A 20,477-nucleotide genomic window follows, 5' to 3' on the forward strand; every position below is an offset into this window, starting at 1 on the left:
GGCTTGATTGCATGTAACCCGCGTTTAGACGGACTTGGACAATGTGGTTTGACAACCGTAATGTCAAGGCGAAGACCCGTGATCTCACGATACGATTGATACGGCGGGCTACCAACTGTTCTCGATTCAAATTTACTGAATTATAAAGCATCATCGTCCATTTTGCATTATCCCGGCATTTACCACGGCCCATGGGAACCTGGGGCTGGGGTCCGCTTTGTAATGGCTATTGTGTGTTATTTTATAATTGATTTTTAACCCCCGACGCAAAAACGAAGGGGTGTTATAAGTTTGACGTGTCTGTCTGTGTGCATGTCTGTCTGTCTGTCTGTCTGTCAAAGTCTGTGCGTGTGTGATGTCTTTATCCGAACGATGGATGAAGTTTTTTTTGATGAAAATATGTATGTTTAATCTTATTTTGTTTTTTTCTTAATTGTTTTATGTGTCGTTGGCGTACGTGCCGCCACTAAAACTTGTAGTCAGGTCCTCACGTGGATAAAGCCATCCGTCACGCTTCATGCAAGGGTCCTATTTGTCCAGTGTGAGTTGACAGATGTCTTATCCACGTGGATAAGTGATAAAAAATGAGATTGATTCTATTCTATTTTATTCTTTGGCAAGACTTTAGTCTTATCGGAAAGTCAATAAGGGAGGCAAACGAGCAGACGGATTGCGGCAAGGTAAGCAATCACCGCCGTCCATGGACACCCTCAATACTTGAAGGATTATAAGTACGTTGACATTCACCTAATGACACGCAAACTTTTCACTAAAAGACCTTTACGAAATTGAATACATCATACACCAAATACTTTTTATTACCAAAATATCACCAAATAATATTGCTGCTATCAACTTTATTACCATTATCACTTTGATTTTATATGAGTTTTTATTTCACTTTAGGCTTTATTTTACTGTTATGGTAATCGTTTGGCGCATTGCTCTCACCTTGGCGTTCTTTTACCAAAACTGTTTATTGTTTTGAAATCGTGAGTTTCCTTTGACATTTAAATAAATACTGCAAGATCAAAATATACTTAATATACAATAATAAAAATACTAACGGCCTTATTCATAAAAAGTTACAACCTATTTAAAACGTTGTTGATGTGCGGATGTCAAAAAACGTTATTCATAAACGCACATTAGCGCTAAACAGTACATCATCTGTTGTGTAAATCCTGAAATTTTAAATGAGCCCGACCAGTTTATTTGGCTACAATACAAGAAAGCCTCACATCAGCTGGCTGACAAACTCCGAACCCTCTGAGTCCACAAAAATAAATTAACCGTTATTAAGCTCCCCGACAGTCCATTGTAGGTATTCTTATTAACCCCCGACGCAAAAACGACGGGGTGTTATAAGTTTGACGCGTCTGTCTGTCTGTCTGTCTGTGTGTGTGTGTGTCTATCTGTGGCATCGTAGCTCCCGAACGGATGAACCGATTTAGATTAAGTTTTTTTTGTCTGAAAGCTATGTTAGTCGGGAGTTTTCTTAGCCATGTTTCATGAAAATCGATCTACGAGTATTATGTCGCGGTCGGGGGTTTTTTCAAAATATTAATTTAATTTTTTTTACATACCTATGTACAATTGTACACTCTAACTATTCAAAGCCAGCAATAATCTGTGAGTCTAACCAAATGGGCGTGATGAATTTCCAAACGAAAAAGTTTTACAGGAAACTAATTTTCATCGCGGAAATGGAAACTTCGTCAACCATAAAAAAGTTTGAAATATTTCCCACGACAGATACACACAGACTACGACACTACGATTATACGACAGACTAGGGTACGGTCACGGACTTTAATTGTTGATTTACGTCTAGCTCAGTTTATTCTGGACAATTCATAGTTAAGCTATGTGTTCCAATATAAAATGAGCTAGAATTGGATCGATAATTAAATTCCGTGACTGTACGTAGCCAAATGCACAAAAGCTTACGATATCGTATCGTTATCGTAGCTAGCTTTCTCTATCGCTTTTCCGTATTGACCCGACAGAGGCGATTGCGTATCGATCGGCGTCTAGCGTCAACGATTGCCATTTCGGCCAGGCCGCCTGTAAGTGCGTGTTTCACATTATCCGATCCGATATCGGATGTAGGACCGATATCCCATATATTGAAGGCGTCATTTTTGATTTTTGCCTTTGAAATCCTTCCGATATCGGATCGGATAATGTGAAAACACACTAAAGCCCAATGAACGATTCAGTTTCGAGATCTAAAAGTACCGCTGATCTATAATATTGTGAAATTATTCTGTCAAACGTTGATCCGCGCGCGCGCACCGCGAGCACGCGTGCAAAGGGCAGCGAAGGGATGTCAATAAGTTATGTTTAGATACAGATGCAAACTTGATTTGGTGCCGTGAAGGACCTTGTGGAGTTGTCTGATGCATTTGAGATATGCTTTGGAAGACTATTGCATGTCGTGGAGAAGGTTATTAGCAATCTATTTTTTCTTCAGCGTTGATTTATATGTCACCATAGGGCCACCAGACAATCGGCAATGCTGCATCGCTTCACGGTCAGTATTCCAAAAATACGCACTAAGCGTTTCGCTTCAACTTTTTTTTTGCGAACCGCTAAGGAGTGGAATGCCCTGCCCGAGTCTGTGTTTCCGCATGAGTACAATCCAGGTCTCTTTAAAGCAAGAGTAAATAGGTATCTCATAGGTAAGCCTGCTCCACCGTAGACCGCATCATCACTTACCATCAGGAGTGACCGTGGTCAAACGTCTACCTATCAACTTAAGGGCAGTGGAGGGATGTCAATGTAACATGTTTAGATACAGATGCAAACTAGATTTGGTGCCGTGAACGACCTTGTGAAGTTGTCTGATATAGATACATACATACATACAATAACACCCTGTTTCACATAAAGGGGTAGGCAGAGCACATTATTATTTTATTATTTCCTTTATTTATTTCTTTTCTTAGATTAGGTTTTTTACAATATGAGTATAAAAGTAAAATAAAATAAAACACTTACAAAACAATATAAAACATATAAACACATTATAAAAAACCTAACCTAGGGTGCCGCCAGCAGCGGGGCAGGGCCCAAGCTGCCGGTGGTTAGGGCTGCAGAGAGAGGAACCGTCGGACTATCCGCGCTGTGTCCAAAATCACCGCCTTCTGCATCTGGCCCTTGATCCAACCACCGAGCGAGAGTCTCTTAAGATGTTGGTCGAGACTCTTCGCTATGAGACCGTTCGCTGAAACGACTATCGGGACAATGATCGTTGAATCAACATCCCACATGGTGGTTATCTCGTGAGCCAAGTCTAGGTACTTACTGGACTTGTCCTTCTCGGCTATTTTATTATTATTATTATAGCCTTTTTATTCCTTAAAAATTCATACACATTTTTCACTATTTAGTTACATGCTTTGCTTACATAATGCTAACAACATCAATTCAATTCACCAATGAATACTCACATTTTTGCAACATACACTCTTGGCAAATAAGGGGTTAAAGAAAACGAAACTATGACATAGATAGATAGATAGAATACTCTTTATTGGCACACCTCAGCAAAAGATAAAGAAAAAAGATACAGTTGAGACAAAACAAATTATTATAAATAGAGGCAGACAACAGGCGGTCTTATCGCTAAAGAGCGATCTCTAGCAGACAACATATTTTATATTAATTTGGTATCTTGAAGGACTTTGTGAAGTTGTCTGATACATTTGAGATACCTAGCTTTGGAAGAATGTTGTGTGTGGTGGAGAAGTAGCAATCATTCCTTTCTTCGTCGTTCATTGATACAAGTTGACTCTCAAAACTTTTACAACTAGACAACTTTAGAGCAGCGAAGGTATGAAGGTATTTCTGTTTTCAAAACAAGTCATGGATGTCTTGAAATAGGTTGAATTTTGAAAAGGGAAGATGTTTTGAAAACAGAAAAGACTAACTTTGAATAACATGATATTAACACGATTTCAACATACTTAACACTCCACTGATCAAAGTGCAAAAACATACAAAGTTGTTGGAAAGATGAGATGTCACTCTTAATGGAAACTAAAATAGACTCGTTGAAAACGCTAGACAACATAAGTCACCAATATCAACAATTCCAAATATGTCACGTACGATAAAATAACTAAGAAGCCATTTAATTTGTCCAGGATTGTGGTCCAATAAATATATTAAGGAAATAAGCAAATAAACATAAATTAGAAAGATAAGTTGGCGCAAAGCCAAAGCCAACTATGTCGCCGTGTATCAAATGGAATTCCTAAATTTCATCCATTATCGCCCTTGTAAGTCAGCCGAATCATATTGGGAAAGTTATGCAGGGAGTGGTGTGGTTCAAGAGACCGTGCGGAACGTTATATTCCATTCCACACGGTTTTTAATCTTTTAACACGGTAACCTTACCGCAAAGGATCAACTTCAATTCACTGCGCTAAACCCCATTTCCAAGACTCTGTTGAACAGAAACATACTAACTAGGTGCTTGAAGTTTTTATAAGCAGAATTTGTCATTAAGAGGATTGCCAATTTGTGGAAAGAACGAATTTTGGGGCTAAGGCTTTCAAATACCTAAGGTAATCTGATTTCTGCATTGAACCATTACTTATTGCAATTTTGGCTTCTGATTCACACCTCAATTGAATACATCATCATCGTCCTTGCGTTATTCCGGCATTTGCCACGGCTCATTTAAGCCTGGGGTCCGCTTTGACAAGTAATGAAATATATTGAAGGCAAAATATTATAATCGCTAGATTCTCATCATATACACCAAACGCAACACAGTAGGCTTGTCAGCCCACGCACCGTCCACTCAGCGATCTACTAACACTCGCCAACATTTGTCTGCCTGTCTGCCTGTCTGCTGTCCTGTCCCAATTAAATGCCACTTCGCAAGAAAACACCTAACTTACGAAATTATACCACTTAGTTTTAAAACAGCTTAAATTTTCAACTATCTTTGTGGAATTAGCCTTTTAAAGCATTGTTAGTCTCTAGAAAATGTTACTTTGTAAGTGATTTTGTACAATTATGGTTGATTTAATTTGTCCTTACAAGCTTAAGTACTTTTGTAAATTGTTAGACTTGTCGTTTATTGAGGTAGGCTTCATTGGAAAATCTATTGTCGCAACAAAGTTAAAGAGATTTAATGCTATTATAACATGATATGGTTGTCCGTAAGAAAGTATGAAGTGTAAGTACCTACTCGTACGTCCAAAGATGAGAAGATGATCGTCCATTTTAGTTAGTCTCTTTTGCTTGTTTTCTATCCCGTTACTTTTTCTACCTAATATATTTGAATCAGAGTTCATAAGATCATAAGTCATGTATTTCCTTAGTCCACAGTTCCTTCCACAATATAACATCTGGATACAAGAAAATCTGAGGTAATTTAGACTGTTTCTTCATGATGTCGAGTATGTCGAGATGAGAGTTTTTAATTCCGGAATATTCCACCAAGTTCTCAAGAATCACTAACACAACGAGATGCAAATCTCCGTTCCCGCAACTCTGGCGGTTCTAAGAACGGGTTCCGGGCGTTCCGGCGATGCTGAATGGACCCGATGACACCTGAGAGTGCTCAGTAGAACTGCGCGTAAGCATGATTCGCGTGAATTGGATCTCTACAACTCTATAGTTGTTTATATGTATGTTTATACATATTTACTGGTTTATGTGTATTTCCGCTCGTAGGAAATCTGTGAGTTTTATCTGCTCCCGTGAAAATTAATTGTAGTAAAGCTTGTAAAACTTACCTACTTTAGAAAACATCTAATATTTTACATAAATTTGACGTAGGTTTATTAAATTGAAGAAAATAACAATTATGACGAAGGTATGAACTTACCTTTTTTACTTAAGGTACAGCGGGGCAAATCTGGACTGAGCGGGGGGGCAATTGTAGCTGACTATATATATAACCGGTGGACACTCTATTTCATAATGCAAACATTGTGAACCATGGAAAAAAATGTACCAGTTACATTTGCCCCTCAGTCGAGATTTGCCCCGCTGTACCTTAGCTATTTTTGAATTGCCTTTTCGCATGTATAAATAAATTACCTACAAACTGTGATAAATCAGACATAGCTACCGTGGCACTGATTTTCAATAGTTTCTTAACTAAGATATTACGAGCACCACTTGTAGCCGAAGGTACTATTTCGCAATCCATCTTTTTAAATTTATTTTTTTCTGACCGACACTCGTCAAAGTTACAAAATGTCGATTTGATACCTTTAATGACGGAGCCCACGCGTGGCCTTGCCACTGATTGTGCTGATCGATATATTATGGGTACCCACTTTGTACACCCACGGTAAATGCTAGAGATGCGACTGATATACATTTCGGCGAACTGTAGATCGCCGAAATTTGGCAGAAATCAGCGAATCCCAGTTTTCATCCTCGAGCAAACTGACGAAAATTTTAAGTATGGAACCAGAAGACCGTTTTTTGAATCTCGAACGCACGATTTCGCCATTCGGAAGTCTGTAGAAAACGATGAAAAGTTTTTTTTTTAAATGAGCGCTGACATTTTGGAATCTAGTGGCAATGACCACTCGTTTTAATTCTAAATATTTGTAGTGTTAAAATGGGTAGCAGTGGAGATATAAAATTTATCGTGATCAGATTTAAATACAGACCTATGGAATATCTTTCTTTAATGATTTGTGGATCGCAAAATTCTAATGATTCTAATTCTGAACAAAAATTCAACAAGAACTTTTGAGGTTGCTTTAAGTGGAAATCTGTGGAGTTTGATGGATAAATTAACCATCGTAGTCATTAATCATAGGTCAAACTTGATAAAATAATGATATGTTTTCAGATTCAAGTCAATACTTAGTCTCAATAACTATAATTATACCACATTATCGAACTTAATACATGACTAATTCAATTACAGTAAATAATCAATTGATATAGCTTATTCGACCTTCGCCTTTCACACCCTGTCATCATTACATACATTAAACTTATTAATGGTCTATCATGGTTCAGATAGTAAATAAATCAGTATTTGACTCCGATTTTTAAAGAAATAACGCAGCTTCCAAATACATAAAAAAAGCTTTTTGTAATCTCGTCAGATAATTTTTACATTTATGTAGGTACTTATTGTATTATGTAAAATGAAAATAATTATAGAGAAAATCTTACAAAATTAGTGATAAGCTGACATTTTGATACCTAAATAAAGCATTTTTCATTTTCATTTTCATTTAATAAATGTAATAAAATCATTTTCATATCTAGGACTACAAAACCACTATGAAAATGACAATGGTATAACAGGAAAAAATAAACAAGTACCTACCAAATCACAAAAAAATATAATGAATAAACTCAAAACATAGAGGTTGTCCAAGAATACTTGGTTGAAATTGTGTTGGGATTGGGTTTTGAAATTGTGAATATTGAAATAATTTTCTCGGCTAAAATCTCGTATGCCACACTACAGTTAACCACTAAAGGATTCAATTTAGATCCTAAATAACAAAAAAACTTGAGTTACGTCCCATTAATCAGTAGTGTAAAAAACTATTTCGTTGACTGGGTGGGCAAAGGCGTTAAATTGTATTTAATTGAAGTAATAAATGTTTTACAAATAGGAAGGTAAAAAACTTATTTGCTTTAATCCTAAGTAGGTAAATCCTTTTTATTTAAATTAGTTTATCAGTACATTAAGTAATTATATTTAAGTGATCAATTAACTATTCATTGTTTTATAATTACATTATTTAAATTCGAATTGGGGACGGAACGATTTTTTTAAGTTAGGAAAAAACTTAAGGTACAAAATTGCATGGAGAAATTATGAATGAATTCATTGATAAATTCACCATGCACTTTTGCAGCTGATAGTACATGCCAGTGTGTTTGAATAATTTGACTGAGAAACTTTTTAGTACGTATATCCATTTCAATACGAGTATATGTATTATCTCAAATATTGGAGTAGTTAAGCCTGCTCAGTCCGTATATCAAGTCTACACAATAGTATATTGTATTATAACTTCTGGCAAAGTTGTCGAACCGTACTTACCTCGAGAGTAAATTGCCCTTGCATTTTTACTTTTTTTAACACCTACTTAAAAATAATCACACCGATCAATATCAAGTTTAGCTACTTCTGGTTAGTATTTTTAATAATAAGAGTAAACCTGTACCTATCTTACTCTAGGACGAATTCGTTAAAGACATAAAGAAGTAAACAAGAAGTTTACTGAAGTCCCTTAAACACTAACGCGACCTTGTCGCAAGGCCGAACATTCCCGAATAAATAAGAGTCGAACACTTAATAACTACTTCGATCAAAGATCTCGAATGATGCCCGCAAAGAAGATAGGAAAAACTGTGTATAGGGCATAAATGTATGAAAAAGTAATGATAGTGGACTGGAAAATACTATAATAGGTACCTATGCATTGAAAAGTTACGGTGGGTCATTACGTTACAAATGTTACAATAATCAAAATGGTTACTGACGCAGGTCAATACATAAGCTATTCCCTGTAGTCTTACCGCGTTGGTTTACCAGTTGAACCACTGGGAATTTTCTTCCCAATAGACTTACTGATAGTAAGGGCTAGGCAATAGGTAGGTTAGGTTTGTTAGGTACCTATAGATGCCCGAAGGGTAAACAATGTTTAAATAGGAGCCCCGCGCAGCGGGTCTCCATCGAAACACTTGAAGAAAATTATCCATGGTTCAATTGGTAAAACTACGCGGTATGACTACAGGGAATAGGTCAAATACACAATTAGGCATTAGTTTGAATTATTTTTTATGTTGCTCTTCTGATTAATAATAATCTGAATGTTGACAAGAAATCTTGAGTAATTGAACTCGCTAGTTAAGAATGTTTGGTATAAGTAGTTCCAATATATTTATTTTTTTATGTTATACATAGACAAGTAAACGATCGATACCTATTGTTGTTGGCAACTGGAGTAAAGGAAGCTTAATACACGTAGTCTTATTAGGCTTATCAAACAGATAGTGGCGGCTTTTGGAACTAATTTGACTCCATAAGATTTAACATAGGAAAGCCCACAAAATTAGGGCAGCAACAGCAACAGCAGTGCACCTAGCGAATAAGATGGAATTACACTTTCTTGAAGGTCGGATCACTCCGGAATTACCGCCGATGACAGATCAGTTCACAGTTTAGCGGTTTGAAAACACGCTTACACTGGTTATTATACTAGTTTGACTTGCGCGTTGTGCGTAACACCCAAGGTCCCACATTTTTGGGCAGGCAAGTAAGACGGGCGTCGCCCTTACCATTCACCTTGCTTCCTTAAAAGTCACTATTTTGGCGACTTGTAGATAAGGTTGAGGTCGCGTGACGAATCGGGAGATATTGCTTATACGTCCTTGCAAAGGTCATTTTGTTTTTAAGGTTTTTAAACATTACTAGCATATGAAAATTTGTTGAAAGAGATTAATCTATACTTTTCTTAACTTTCCCAATCTGTTTTGCTGCATTGGCTGGTAGGAGGAGCTTGGCGGCATAAATTAAGTGATTTTTTTAAAATCATTTACGATTAGTCTCATTAGACGTAAGTAATTGATAAATACCGTGATTACCTTTTTCTATAATTTTTTTTTCCGTGACCATGATGCAATTGCGTCAAAATATCGAGAGCTAGACAAATATCAAAAAGGTAATCATGGTTTGTATTGTATTATATCTCGGTTAATAAAAGTTTAATCGTATAACCCGGCAACCTTCAAATTAAGGGTGTACAGGTATCTTCTTGGCGAGCTCACTCCATCGTAGGCCACGTCTTTGCCTTTGGCTAGTCTGTGGTCAAGAGTAAGCCCATTCATAACAAAAAAAAAATTTAAAAAAATCGTCCTGGATCTTTTTTTGTCCAGTTCTCAAGTTCCAATTTGTTTTCGTTACCCATTCTACATTCTACATGCGTCAGTTGTCTTTATCGTCCTTGATCATGTGAGTTGTTACTCATTTCAGCGAATACCAAGCTACCAAAATTTGCCAGTAACAGTTATCCCATTTTCAAATTAACTAATCCCATGACGCAAATTTGTCTAGACACTCATTGTTCATTGCCTAAATCCTAAAAAAATGTCCCCGGATTCGAACCTAGGCCAACCGGTAGGAGTTAGCGAGACAGTGTGGTTCAGAGGTCGTGCGCTTTCACTGCGCGTGCGCCGAATGGGGAAAATTGAATATCGCTTGCGAAACGCCATCTTTCGGCGGTGCTGTTACACTAAACAAGATCATTTGAATCTTGTTAGAAATGTAAAAGGTTGTAAATCAAATGTTCTTTGTAAAACAACACTTTTTAGCGTTGCAGTCTGTTGTAAGTAGTAATTTGAAATTTACTGCAACATTATTAAGGATCAAAATGAAAAATCGCTGAACAAACGTTTAGTTTTGAAGCTAGTCGTGTGCGGTCTGCTGAAGTATAATCAAATTTGAAACTTATTGCAATAGTTTAATGTTTAGAATGTAGGTTTGAATGTAAAATTTGCATACAACATGCAATTTTGAGACGTTTAAGGAAATTGATACTTATATTCACAGCAAAAGTTCACGTGTAGAGTGTAGATAATGTAATACCAACTTGTGACATCCACAGAAAATGCTAAGACCAAGTATTCAATAATACCTGTTACCACGCAATGCATGGCATGCATACTGCTATGAATGAAAGAAAATATATCATAAATCCTACGTTAGTGTAGGGGTAGTTATTTTCAAAAATTGGGACCCAAAATTAGTGAAAGTTGTTACTTAAGAAAAATTAACTCAATGTCAGTTTTGTGACGACAATTAAGCATGAAATTTCAATAAAAATATTGCTTTTATGTTAATTACATAAACTATAAGCAATAATCTACATTTAGAATATGAAAAAAGCTGGTTTTAGGACAAATTTTATTCTTAATTGTCATCACAAAACTGACATCGAGTTAATTTTTGTTAACGACTGTCACTAATTTTGGGTCCCAGTTTTTGAAAATGCCCGTATGTAGTAGGTGTCCAATACCTACTATACGTAAATATTTCTCAATTAAAATACGAGATTAAAACAACGATCTTTAGTCTTTATTTTCATAAATGAAACAAGTACTTATTTCTCCTATTTAAACGTACCAACTGGTTCTTAACATTGTCTTTACGATATTCTTTTTAATGTGTTTCCTTAACATCGCAATAAAAATAATTACGTCCAATAAAATATAAGTTGGAACTTGATAACAAACATACAAGTTTTTGTCCAACATCGCTTCCTTAGTGCGACGACGACGACCGTCACACGATCTGTCTGTCTGTCTGTTCGGATCAACGTGATGGAAATTAATATGTCTGCCCAGTATTAGGGTTCTTTACTTTGTTTTGTTGTGTTGGTATAAATACCACATTCATTACGATTACCAAAGAGGATCGAGTACAGTCTGACCAATAAGAGTAGACATTAAAAAATGGCAACATTGTAGTGACATCCCTTTCAAATCAATACGTGTGAGAAAACGGGACGACACTACGAAGTTGCCACTTTTTAGGGTTCCGTAGTCAACTAGGAACCCTTATAGTTTCGCTATGTCTGTCTGTCCGTCCGTCCGTCCGTCCGTCCGCGGATAATCTCACTAACCGTTAGCACTAGAAAGCTGAAATATGGTACCAATATGTATATCAATCACGCCAACAAAGTGCAAAAATAAAAAATGGAAAAAAAATGTTTTATTAGGGTACCCCCCGTACATGTAAAGTGGGGGCTGATATTTTTTTTTCATTCCAACCCCAACATGTGATATATTGTTGGATAGGTATTTAAAAATGAATAAGGGTTTACTAAGATCGTTTTTTGATAATATTAATATTTTCGGAAATAATCGCTCCTAAAGGAAAAAAAAAGTGCGCCCCCCCCCCCCTCTAACTTTTGAACCATATGTTTAAAAAATATGAAAAAAATCACAAAAGTAAAACTTTATAAAGACTTTCTAGGAAAATTGTTTTGAACTTGATAGGTTCAGTAGTTTTTGAAAAAATACGGAAAACTACGGAACCCTACACTGAGCGTGGCCCGACACTCTAAGACTATATAAAGAATAAAAAGTAAAATGTGTAGTGCACAGTGCCTGGCGTCTCTCGAGACAGGATTAAAAGCTTTGAACCTCAATTTTGTCAATAAGGCCCACATTCTTAACTTGATCTGTGTTAAAATTGTTAAATATTAATAGTGCCATCCAGCCGAGATTAAACCAAGGTGTTGCGCCACAGAATATATAATAGTACAAGTTGCGCCATCTATAAAAGACTACTATACATATAGACGACCGTACATGTATTCATGGGTCCGAGGTACCTATGTATTATCAGCTGCAAAATTGCATGGCGAATTTATCAATGAAATCATTCCTAATTTTTCCATGCACTTTTGCAGCTGATAATACGTTTTTTTCTTAGACTTTATAAATCTATACGGAGCTTTGACGATTATTGTAATACATAGTAGAGATTTTTGTGTTTTTTTTACTGTCTCGGACCTTTAGCGATGTTTTTATCAAGGTGAACTACTAACAAGAGGATTATATTGGATTCATCAAAAGCAGTCAAGTCTGATCTGCTGATATCCAACCATGTATTGTGGGTATTTACAAATAAATAAATTATTGTAGGAAACAATTTTTTTTTAAGTAGAACGCGTAACATCGAGCTGAATAAACAACAAAATATTTCCGCGTTTTAGTTCCTAACAATTGAAAGTGTCGTGTTACTTTAATTCTTACCTTAATAACACTGAAAGTTAGGGCACTCTAGGTGTATTAACACATTAATTACTCTATGACTGTTTGTTGCCTAAATAAATAAATAAAAATTAAACGACATTGTACCAGTGAACCTTATCATAAATTCACAACTTCATATGACAAAACGGTATGTAACATGTATATGATTTATATCATTAACATTTAAAACTTTTAAATCTTAATTAGATGCATCTAGATCTGTTTGTTTTATGCTCACTTACCCTTGATTTATATCAGAGATAAAATTAAAAGTTAATATTTTATAACGTAACGGAACCAGTAAGGTTTTATGCAAAATAAACCAGTTTTATATATTTATTATAGTTTTGGCGCCTGCGCAGATCAAGTTACTGACCCGCTGTGGCTAATGTCGATCTTGTCACAATCACAAGGAGGGAATGAAAAAAACATTTATAAAAAACTTAGCAAATTTAATTGTATGTATGATAGGAGTGGCTGAGTGAAGACAGTATACTGTATTTCTTTTTATTTTATTTTTTATTTATTTAGAACACAAACTGTCACATAAAGAAATGAGTTGGTGTACTACAATGTAGATACTATGTAATTAGGATAAAAAAAGACCTGGAGGTTCATTACTGAATAACATTTTTGTTTTTATTATAACATGGCACAATAAAAATATAGTACTTTGCAAATATATAGATGCTTGTTATATTGAGCTTTATGAATTTTTTGTATGATATGTGTGGGTAGTTCAAAAGTATATATGTTTTTTCGGAATATTTTTTTACTTATGTACGTACCTACTCAATTACCAAAATAATCTCTTTTTCTTTTAAAACACAAACAAAAGCGTGCTAATTACGGTGAAAATTATGCTGTAATTAGTATGTACAATAGTAGGTAGTAGTTAGTTACACAAACTCAAGATCAATTATAGTACGATTATGAACTAGGGTAACGACATACCTACATTATTATCTTAGGTACTTAGGTACTAATACTATTAGGGCATTTTCGAAAATGGGACCCAAAATTAGTGGTATAGTTGTTAACAAAAAAACTCGATGTCAGCTTTGTGACGACAATTAAGAATAAAATTTGTCTAAAAACCAACTTTTTCATGTTCTAAATATAGATTATTGCTTATAGTTTATGTAATTAACACAAAAACAATAGTTTTATTGATATTTCATGCTTAATTGTCGTCACAAAACTGACATCGAGTTAATTTTTGTTAACAATTTCCTAGTTGTGGGTCCCAATTTTTGAAAATGCCCTCTATGAGTATTTTAAAGACATGTAACCTATCTGATTTGATTTTTTTAACTCACAGAGACTTGTCAATCGAACCGTTTGAAATGCAACGAGACCTCTCGCACTCAATCGCGAGTGATCGCGATATGTAGGCTAGGTGTCAGCCGTGCGCGTGCGCTTGCATAATCTACCGGTTTCAAGGTCTGTGTCGAACGGAAGCGGGTTTCATTTGAAGATACTTTACGATGGGACACCTACGTGTATGTGGGCTGTTTGGTGAATATGTGGCCGATTTTAGGGCTTCGTACCAAAAGGAACCCTTTTAATATGGATCATTTTCTACAATTGATATCAATATATTTATTTAAAGTCACATACAGGTCGAATGCGATTAATTAACAGTATTTTACCTTTCGCTGGACCTGTATGTGACTTTAAATATGTGTACAAAGCGCGAGAACTTAAAGTGTTATATCAATATATTTTTACCACACCAACTGGTAATGGCTTTCTTTGCTATTCGAAAATAGATAGCAAAATTGCATTTTATCCACAAGGGGGCAAAGTCATTTCACACAAATTTTAACTCGATGTCTTAATCTGGCTGCTAGATTTTACCTATAAATGATGATTTTGAATCACATGATGTCACAGTTTCGTTTTCTTTCAACCCCTTATTTGCCAAGAGTGGCACTGAAGCTTCAGTAGTTTCATGTGTTCTGCCTATCCCTTTATGGGATACAGGCGTGATTGTATGTATGTGTATGTATGTTTGAATCATAAATATTGAATAAATTGATGGATTTCATTTATTTTGATGTTTTATAGTCAGTATTTTGTTCGTGTTGGTGTGGTGAAAAATATTGTGTTTCACTCGGTGGCAAAGTTTGTTTAACCTTCGTGCCTAGAAACCCTCGCAACGCTCAAGATTCCACTTTTTGAACCACTCGCTACGCTCGCGGTTCAATATTGGAATCTTTCGCTTGCTCGGGTATCAATATTGGCACGTGCGGTTAAACAACTACTTTGCCCCCGTGTAAAACAAATAACTATTAAAAGAAAATGCTTACTCTTTTCCAATTTTCAAAGCGATGGCATAAAAATTCTCGAGATATTTGGTAATGTGATAGACAGACAGACATATCATCTTGCTTTAGCTGACTATTTATAAATATTTCAATATTTGTGTCCTGTCCAGTTAGTAATAAGGAACTATGCCTCCCCTTTTTAGGGTTCCGTAGCCAAAATGGCAAAAACGGAACCCTTATAGTTTCGTCATGTCCGTCTGTCCGTCTGTCCGTCTGTCCGTCTGTCCGTCTGTCACAGCCGATTTACTCGGAAACTATAAGTACTACAGTGATGAAATTTGATGGGAATATGTGTTGTATGAACCGCTACAAAATTATGACACTAAATAGTAAAAAAAAGAATTGGGGGTGGGGCCCCCCATACATGTAACTGAGGGATGAAAATTTTTTTTTCGATGTACATACCCGTGTGGGGTATCAATGGAAAGGTCTTTTAAAATGATATAAAGTTTTCTAAAAAACATTTTTCTTAAAGTGAACGGTTTTTGAGATATCAGCTCTCAAAGTCGTAAAAAGTATGTCCCCCCCCTCTATTTTTATAACTACGGGGTATAAAATTCTAAAAAAAATAGAGGTGATGCATGCTAATTAACTCTTTCAACGATTTTTGGTTTGATCAAAGTATCTCTTATAGTTTTTGAGATAGGTTGATTTAACTGTAATTTTTTAATTTGAAATTCTGTAATTTAGTTCGAAGAGACTTCCTCCATCAGCTAGGTACGGATTATGATGCTCTCTTTATTGTAAAACACTTTTGACGTAATGATATAGGTACTTTCTAAATACCTATATTTTACCAATAATAGGTATTGGAAAAATTGTAAGGTCTCTGAGTGGAGAGCATGAGCTCAGAGTAGGTACGTTATACGATAGAACGAATGTGACAGAAAATGTATGTATTTTTCGGTTCAGACCATAAATGTAGTAAACCTATCTTTACGTAATATTTTCATGAGTCGTCATTAGCACCAGTAAATGTGTCGTGTGGATGACGCATGGTAGCCACACTTGGGCAGGCTGTAGATGGCCACAACGACGCATTGTCTATGCTCTGATTATGTGCCGGGGCTGCCAAGCCTTCTTTAAGAAAATTCGTTTTGTTCTTTTACTAGGAAACTTCAAAGTTTCAAAAACATGTACTTGTAAAATGTAGTTTATAATAGATACGTAACAGGTTTAAATACGTTGACATATTCTTACATAGTAAGAATTTAATCTACATACTCGTATCTAGGCAAAATATAAAATGTCTCAATCATATGGAATTCAATAGTTTGAAGCTTTCCGCGTAAAAAATAGAAGATATATTTTCCACACAAATACCTACACATTCTAATAGTTATTTGTTATACAAGGTTGTATAATTTAACGCCGAGTGTGAAATTGAAAAACGAGCAAGTGAAAAGATTCTATAGTTGAACCACGAGCGAAGCGAATGATTCTAGAGTAGAATCCTGAACTTGAGAGTTTTTCAACACACGAGAAGTAAAATACATTTGCACCCGTGTGTAACACAAAACTTTTCATAGTAATTCAACGCGGAAATGCTGCGAGCGGCATGCAAAAGTACACCGGTTACGACAGGGAATAGTTTATTTGGATAGTTTTATGTTTTTATTCTTATTAGTTATTAGGCCGGTATTGTTCTATATTGTAAATAATTATTCAAATACAACATGTCAATCTTAAAACCAATAACCACGGAGCGACAGCCCTAGTGGAGCCGGAAGCCGCTACTCCAAGTGCGGCGGATGCGCGCATTGTACCACACGCCTATAGGTTGATGACATTAGGCCTGCGTATGCGCCAGAATCAAAACAGTACAATTTAGGAAGGGTACCGCTAGGTACACTACTGGGCCCTGATTTATTCACCTATTGTAATTGATACGGATTTGATCCGTTTTGAATCAAAACAGTAAAATTTTAAGAAGGGTACCGTAAGCTTCTGGGTTCTGAGTTCTTCATGTTACATAAAGATAAGGTGATGACATTAGAGGGTCTGTGTATGCACCGGTCTCTAAACATTACAATTTTATTATTATTGTTTATGGAGGGTGCCACTAGGTACAATCTCACTAAACCTGCTTATTTTTCGGTCTCAATTGTCTCAAAATTATATACTTAGTTATTAAATTTAGCCACTCAATTTTCAATGGACTCTATTATCTAGTGCAGCGGTTCTCAAACTTATTTTCCCATGGAACCCTTTTAGAAAGTGAAACATCTGACGGAACCCTTAAATTAAATATTTTTTTTATTGCAATCTTTATTTTAATTTAATAAGCAATCATGATAGTACAATCTAATCACTAGATTCTAATGTGAGGTATTACATGAAACTGTTTTTTTTATTTTTAACAATTGGTGAATATTTGGTTTTATGGAAGAGAGTTGTAGTTGCATATCAGGTACCCAAAATTCACACGGAGCCCCCAAAGAGGCTTTGCGGAACCCTAGGGGTCCGCGGAGCACACTTTGAGAATGGCTGATCTAGTGTAATATATAATGTAGTGTAATGTATTGCCTGAGATACAGGATCTCCCTAGTTCAGGCACGGACATGTTGAAGCCTATTTTGTGTTAATATAGTTTATGGCCTGTTTATAACTGATATTTTTGGTACATGAATAAATGATTTTTATTTATTATTTTATTTATTTAAAATAAACGTGACAGCAGTATAGTTATTATAAAAGTAAATGGGAGAGTGGGACAGTGTGTGCCTATTTGTTTGTCCATCTTTCACGGCAAAATGGAACGATGTATGAATTGACGTGATTTTTTTCAAATGGAGAGGGGAGTGACATTCTGACATTATATGCTACTTTTTGTCTCCTTTTTGTGGTGGAAATTTGTATGGAACATTCCGCAATTTTCGAATTTAATGCGAGCGAAGCCGCGGGTAAAAGCTAGTATCAGATAAATATAAACAATGTCCGTCCGTCCGCGGATAATCTCAGTAACCGTTAGCACTACAAAGCTGAAATTTAGTACCAATATGTATATCAATCACGCCGACAAAGTGATAAAATAAAAAGTGGCAAAAAATGTTTTGTTAGGGTACCCCCCCATACATGTAAAGTGGGGACTATTTTTTTTTTCATTCCAACCCCAACGTGTGATATATTCTTGGATAGGTACCTATTTAAAAATGAATAAGGGTTTACTAAAATCGTTTTTTGATAATATTAATATTTTCGGAAATAATCGCTCCTAAAGGAAAAAAAAGTGTGTCCCCCCCCCTTTTAACTTTTGAACCATATGTTTAAAAAATATGAAAAAAATCACAAAAGTAGAACTTTATAAAGACTTTCTAGGAAAATTGTTTTGAACTTGATAGGTTCAGTAGTTTTTGAGAAAAATACGGGAAACTACGGAACCCTACACTGAGCGTGGCCCGACACGTTCTTGGCCGGTTTTTTAAAGGTAGAATCATGTAAGCCGACTTTTAAATGGACATTTCAACGTCAACAGTTATTTATACAATACAGGATCCGTCTTGTTCACGTCAAGGAAGCGAACAAGCCACATTATTGGACATATATGGCGCGACATGTCCGTATGCCTTCTGTAAACTTAAGTAATGTAACTAGGTACCATTTATGTCTTGTATATAACGACTATATTTATTTCCTTATATGCGGCGCCGGACGCTATAGAAAGCTATGTTTTAGAGCTAGTTTTTAATTGTTTTATGGCTCTTATAGCTGTCAGAAAGATAAGTGATCTAAGACTGATGACTAAGAATTAAACGTTTGTTTTAACTCCTCGTATAAATAACTAATTTATTATATGACTAGCTTTTTCCCGCGGCTTTGCCCGCGTAGGTACTAAAATAATTCAATCTTTGAACACCCATATCACCCCCTTAAGAGGTGAGTTTTGAAAAATCCTTTCTTAGTGCTCCTCTACACCTTATAAGGAACCTACATGCCAAATTTGGAATCTTTAGAATTAGCGGTTTCGGCTGTGCGTTGATATGTCAGTCAGTCAGTCAATTTCTTCTTTTATATATTTAGATACCTTTAAACGAGCAATCGTTGTATATTTATTTATATATATTTACTGGCGATTTCGGAAACAGCTCTAACGATTTCCTTCAAATTTGTTGTCGGGGATGTAAAATCGATCTAGCTTAGTTTTAGTTCCGGAAAACGAGCGAAGCTTGGTCGTCGCCCAGGTACTTTTCTTATAAAAAACCGGCCAAGAGCGTGTCGGGCCACGCTCAGTGTAGGGTTCCGTAGTTTTCCGTATTTTTCTCAAAAACTACTGAACCTATCAAGTTCAAAACAATTTTCCTAGAAAGTATTTATAAAGTTCTACTTTTGTGATTTTTTTCATATTTTTTAAACATATGGTTCAAAAGTTAGAGGGGGGGGACGCACTTTTTTTTTCCTTTAGGAGCGATTATTTCCGAAAATATTAATATTATCAAAAAACGATCTTAGTAAACCCTTATTCATTTTTAAATACCTATCCAACGATATATCACACGTTGGGGTTGGAATGAAAAAAAATATCAGCCCCCACTTTACATGTAGGGGGGGTACCCTAATAAAACATTTTTTTCCAGTTTTTATTTTTGCACTTTGTCGGCGTGATTGAAATACATATTGGTACCAAATTTCAGCTTTCTAGTGCTAACGGTTTCTGAGATTATCCGCGGACGGACGGACGGACGGACGGACGGACGGACGGACGGACGGACGGACGGACGGACGGACGGACGGACGGACGGACAGACAGACATGGCGAAACTATAAGGGTTCCTAGTTGACTACGGAACCCTAAAAAAGGATGGTATCAAGAACTGTTTGTCTCTGCTGCGAACACAGACAAACAGAAACTTAAACATTACTGTCTGATAACTATAATCCTCTTTAGCGCTCAACAAAACAAATACATGCAGACGAAGAAGCATAGAAACAATAAATAAAATAATAGAAGTAGACCCATTGTTCTGATACCCATCATAATTAAAACTATAGGATCAACAGTGAACAATTTCTTAAACAAGTGAGCATACAGAAAAGACGCTAGGTATCCCTAAAGATTTTCATACATTAACACGACTATTAGCTATTGCTAGACAGTAGCTAATAGCTATGTATTGTAATTGAGAAATATCTCTTCATCTTCAAAATGCCTCGAAAAAATGCTTTTGAAAAGCCTCAAATTTTTATAATCCCTTTATCATATACCTTAAAACGATTGTCAGGTCCAACATACGCATAATATCTACTTGACAAAAACTGTAGAGCTATCACTTATCAGTCGTCTTTTTATTCGTTCCCGCTTTCTTGAACGAAGAATTGAATATGCTTGCCGAGCATGCTCGATCGTCTGCGCACCGCTTTACAGATTAGAATACATTT

At 35.8% G+C, this 20,477-nt stretch overlaps 1 protein-coding gene across 1 annotated transcript in view; it reads right to left on the bottom strand.

The window, feature by feature from the left end:
- Window positions 1–20,477, bottom strand: part of LOC125233049 (inverted formin-2-like) — a 170,337-nt gene that overhangs the window by 37,503 nt on the left and 112,357 nt on the right.

The sequence above is a fragment of the Leguminivora glycinivorella genome, chromosome 1 (assembly GCF_023078275.1).
Source record: "Leguminivora glycinivorella isolate SPB_JAAS2020 chromosome 1, LegGlyc_1.1, whole genome shotgun sequence".
Taxonomy (NCBI): Eukaryota; Metazoa; Arthropoda; class Insecta; order Lepidoptera; family Tortricidae; genus Leguminivora; species Leguminivora glycinivorella.